Source organism: Aethalodelphis obliquidens, unplaced genomic scaffold (assembly GCF_003676395.1).
Source record: "Aethalodelphis obliquidens isolate GAN/ISIS:26980383/991018 unplaced genomic scaffold, ASM367639v1 scaffold67, whole genome shotgun sequence".
NCBI classification, from domain to species: domain Eukaryota; kingdom Metazoa; phylum Chordata; class Mammalia; order Artiodactyla; family Delphinidae; genus Aethalodelphis; species Aethalodelphis obliquidens.
The window spans coordinates 6,979,234-6,984,522 of NW_020838011.1; the positions used below are offsets into that span (position 1 = coordinate 6,979,234).

General features: G+C 40.0%; 1 pseudogene; it reads right to left on the reverse strand.

The window, feature by feature from the left end:
• Positions 1-279: 279 nt before the first annotated feature.
• LOC113611077 (elongation factor-like GTPase 1) lies at positions 280-3,752 on the reverse strand (annotated as a pseudogene).
• Positions 3,753-5,289: the final 1,537 nt, after the last annotated feature.

Here is a 5,289-nt window from a genome sequence, read left to right on the forward strand (position 1 = left end):
AATGGTGTTCTTTATCTTCCAAGTAAAGCCAAGTAGATTCTTTTGTTCTTCCTGGAGTGTCAGCCATGTCCAGGAAAGCATTATCCATATCCAGGGTGATATGTAGAACAAAAGTCGGAAATAGAAGCACTCTGTTCAGTCACTGTTGTGATGTCAAGCATTGTGGGAACAACTGTAGCATCTTTTGGTTAACCCCTGATGGTCTACAATAAGGGTCCAAGTAGAATATCTACCAGTGGAGACTAGGTTTGGCCCATGAGTCAGTATTGCAGATATCAGTTACTTATTTTGGCTGAGGGTTCTCTGCTTTTTCCATGTGCTCCACAATCTTTTCCAGACAAAAACCTTTCTACTTTATCACTATGTTCATGTACTTCCATGTTTGGTTCTCTGAATCAGCCTTTTCCCCAAAGTGCAAGTACTTTTCCTCAGTGGTTGGCACCCAGGACAGGTTGCTGGAATGATTTCCCAATGGCTGAATACCAGTTGTGAGTTGGCTTCTTCCTGATTTCATCCATGAAGAAAGCTTTTGGCCGTGGGCAGCAGAGGCTTAACGATAAATATGTCTGCCTAATCTTTTCTTTTTCTTGAAACACTTAAACTTTTCTCTTTGACAGGACAGTATAGACTTACTAAGCCAAGAACATTACCTCTGGGCATGATGCCACATATGTGCATAACTGCCAGCAGGCACTGAGGTTTCACTTGTAGCACATCTCCACACACTTCTCTCATGGTGGCAGTTAGCTGTCCTGAGAAGAGTCCACAGCAATCAGGCAGTAACACTTCTCCTTTCTGAGCAGTCCCCTTCTCAAAAGGCTCAGAGCAGCCATTTTGGTTTTCATCTTGACCAGATTAGGTTTCATCTTCCCCCTGTTTCTCCTTTAATAAACCACTTGGCTCTTGATTCTGCTTATCACTTGCTCCTTGTTGCTCGAAGTTACTTAAGGCTCGTATTCTAAGACAAAACAGATGCCCATGAGAGGGCATCCATGAGAGGATGGGCCCAGAGGGGGCTGCGATTGGAAGATACTCACAATGCTGTTGTCCAAATCTCAGTATTTACTGCCTTATTTGGAAACTTGATCAGTTGGGCCTGGTCATTATCAAGTTCTGAAAAGTTTCACTATTATGGACTAATAGGTTGGACCCAAATTTTCTTGGGACAAACAACCAGATTTGGCCAACAGTGTTCCTCCATTTTCTCCCTGTTAGATGTTGCTCTAGTTTTCCCTTGAATTCACAATTCCCTCTTAGATCTTCTGGTGGATCATTAATATTTCTGCCCTGATTCACTGAGGATGTCAGTTCCTCCACAGAACAAACCAGATCACTATTTTCTTCCAGAATCTGACTGACTTCTTCACACTGAGCATGACAAATTTATTGAAAGTTGTTTTGGTGATTAGCACATGAGTCAACCTGGATTCCTTCATGGATTTTGCTTTCTTTTGTTCTGTGTATGACTGTAATTTTTTGTTGATTGACTATTTATTCATTTACCATATCAACTTTTGAAGGTTTTATGATTGTTTTTCTGAATAGAATAATGGGTTCAGGTACACTGATTTTGAATCTTTACAATTTTTTCTTTTAAGTCATCAGGCATTGTTGAATGTGGATTTCTCTGGTTGTAACTAAAATGTGCCCTCAGCTCAATTTCCTGAATTAAATTCCAAGGGGTCATTTGGTTTAACAGCTTCATTTCTTTGATGAGGTGGGGCATTTCACTTGGGGGGTCTTTATTCAACGGCAACCCTGACAATAAGGGTGGCTACAAAGTTGAGTGGAATAAATGGTAGGCAGGATGGCAAGCTACACAGTATTGCAGAAATCACCACAAAGTCTTGTAGGCCTCCTGTTCTTAGAGATAGCCCCTCTAGATTTTCCAGTTCCTAGTTCCATTCTAATCAGAAGATCTGTGTTCTTAAGAATACAAAATGGCATGTGAGGACTTGGGGAAGGACATCTGCTGGAACTGAGAAACCTAATGGTACCTGTTGCAAAAGTTCAAGCTGACCGTCCTTGGGCCATCTTTCTTTTATTTCCTCTTCAAGCCGTATGAAATACAACATACTTGATTGTTTCCCTCCTAAAACACAGGTTTAGACGTCATAATCTCCATCTTTTGCCCATCACCTCTTGACTTTTCTCTCTTTGGATTTGTTTCATGAGCACTCCCATTTGGGATGGGCTAGAAAGACACCTGCCCCTGAACTGCTGCCAGCTTCTCCATGTGCCTTTGTCTCACATCCTCATGTCAGATTTCTTCTTGAGTGAGAGATCATGGCTTGTGAGGGAAAACCTCAGTGCCAACTGGAAATATGTTGGAAACAAAGATTATAACTGGAGGATTGTCTTCCCTTCTACATCTCATAAAAGCTGATTTCAGTGCCTGGGTTTCTTGTGGAAGAGAATCAAACATTTGTCCTCTTGTGCCCATTAATTTCTCCACTCTCTTGGCTATAATATTAAGCAAGCTATAATGTTTCTGACACACTATAGCAAGAACAGTTTGGGATATGGTGGCCACTGACAGTAAATGGCATTGTTCTGAACATTAGTATCTAAATGAGTTGCCTTCTGGGCTCCAATATTTTATCCTAAAGAACTTACTATTTTATTAATTTTTTCTTTGTTCTTTTTCAAGACAGCATCATATAAACTACATATATTTTCCAGGATCAACTTTATAAATAAAAAATTTCATTCCTTTTGCCTGATCAATCCTCCTAATTTTCTTATTCTTTATAGTCATCTAATAATCTTCTCACAGGTTTTCAAAAAAAACTTCCTTTTTGATGCTAATCTTTTGACTAGATTTTGTCAAGGAGCTCAATTCCAAAGTCTCACCCATCCAATGCACTGGTAACCATATTTCTTTAATCTGGGAAAAGTAACATTAAAAAGTATCCATATCCTCTAAGCCAGTGCTTCAGTAATATTCTTGCCTTCCTTGTTCAGAATTTGGATTCACTTGCAATTTAATCTCTCTCTCTGCTCTCCTTCTGGGACAGTAGAAGTAAAAGAGCTCCTGTGAGTGCGTTAATCTCTTCTAAAAGATGCGTAAGATGAGAATAAGCCTCTTGTGGAGTGAATTTCAGTTCCACTATCAAGTAATCTCATTCACTAATCACTAAACCTAGATGAATATTTTTGATCCAGACTTGTCACAGAACTTCTTATATCTGCAGACAGACTGCTTCCATCACATTTACCACAGTTATGTACCCATCACAAATGCAACCAGTTTATACTTCAGAGGCAAAATCGGTATGTCCTGGAGAGTGTATCAGATTAACCAGGTGGTCCTCATTACTTGGGTAGATGAGGGGCAGGTGTGGACTGACCTCAAGCTGGTCAGCGATCTCCACCTGCATCTAAGCCTGGACAGCCTGACTCTTGCATAACGTAGTGAGATGGAAGTGGATTTCATAGTGATACCTCACATCTTCTCATTTTCTCTGCAGTCCACATACCTTTACCCTTCCTCAGATATGTCTTGACTATTACTGGCCCTTTGTTCTTCTACATGAATTTTAGAATCAGCATATCAAGTTCCTGCTTGCCAGGCAACTGCCATTACTAGATATAAGACAGTCAGTCAGGGCAACAGGAGCCAAAACACAGATATGTCTGATGTTCGCAGTGTTTCTTTGGAGTTGAATCATCTTAGCCAAACTATTGAATGCTGTGGCCACTTTATTTCTTGTGAAGACTTCAGCCCCCAACTCAGCTCCAGCTCTTGGCATACAGCACACCACATGTGAATGAGGTATGAAGGCTTCCAGGGTTTTTGTTTGTTTGTTTTTGTCATTGGGAGACCATTCTGCTGCCTAAACTTGCGTTTTTAAAAGACCTCAACAAATGAGTTAAACATACGTGAGGCTTGCAGGGTACTGGGCTAACAGACTAGGTGGCTACTTGATACCTACCCTGGCAAGATGACTCTTTTGGGGTTTGGAACAGACCTCTCAGCAGTCATTTAAAGGAGGGAGGGCTAAGCTGACCTAACAGCCAGCCCACTCACTCAGGGCTAGCAGAGGGTGACCTGTCCTCCCAATTAGAAAGAAATAGTATCCACCAATGACTAAGCCAGTTAAGTTTTTTCCAAAATTTCATAGGCAGAGTGGAGTATGTCCCTTAAGGACTAACAGCTGTCCTAAAAAAAAAGTGTAGACATAAAACCATAGTACCATAAAGGTACAGATGAGATGGACCTTACTGGGAAAATCTTAGAAGCAGAGAAGGAATAGAGTGTCCAGAATCTCTTGTTATCCTATCTCACAGACTCCACTGGGCATAAATGGACTACATGCACACTGGCCAACATTTGAGGAGAGAGGAAGACTGCCTCAGTAATGCTCTACTTATAGGAATAGGGGAGAAGGTAAAATACATGGGACTATATAAGAGTAGAACCTTCTTGGTTTGGGAAGTGACTTTGTTATAAAGGGTGATAATATGAAACCCATTGACTAATATCAAACTCTTCTGCCTTTGAGTTAACTTGGATCTACTGAGCCAAGTATCTGTCAAACAACCAAAGGGGGAAGGAAATGAGCTACCATCACCTTCCAAATCTGTCTTTCTTCAGTGATATTTAAAAATCTGCTCATGAAAGTATTCTTCTCTGTTATTTCCTAGAAGTGTTTTTATTTACAGCTTTCATATCTAAATCTACAATCCATCTTGCATTGCTTTTGTGTGTACAGTGTAAAATGGAAGTCAATACGTGTGGATGTATGTGTGTGTAAAAGAATACATATTTTCCCATATGGATATCTAATTAACACAAAGCAGTTTATTGAAAAGGCTCTCTCTCCTGAGTACACTGCCATTGCAGTGGCATATCTGTAAAGTAACTATATGTATAGGTTTGTTTCTTGATTCTCTCTTGGTTTATTTAGCTATTCTTCTGCCAATAACAGACTGTCTTATTCAATGTTACTTTATAATAACTCGATATTGTTGGAAGACAATTCTCCAGGTGTCTCTCAGATTCCTGCATGTTTTGCAAGCATAGGACCTGACTATCATTGTTCTGGTTTAACTTTTCAAGGGTGTTAGTAAAGTGAACTGTCTTGGAAGATGAAAGATAGTATCTTTTTGCAGAGCAAAGGGAAACTTAGCTTATAGTCTCAGAAGGTAGAGATAGTGTCTACCTCTGGAGCAAAGAGAAAGAATGCTAACTGTTTAAAAGATTCAGGTTTTGTAAGTTTAGGATTCATCTCCTATAATGCAATATTCTGTATATGCTGCTGTCATCTGGACCTCTTTGCATCATCT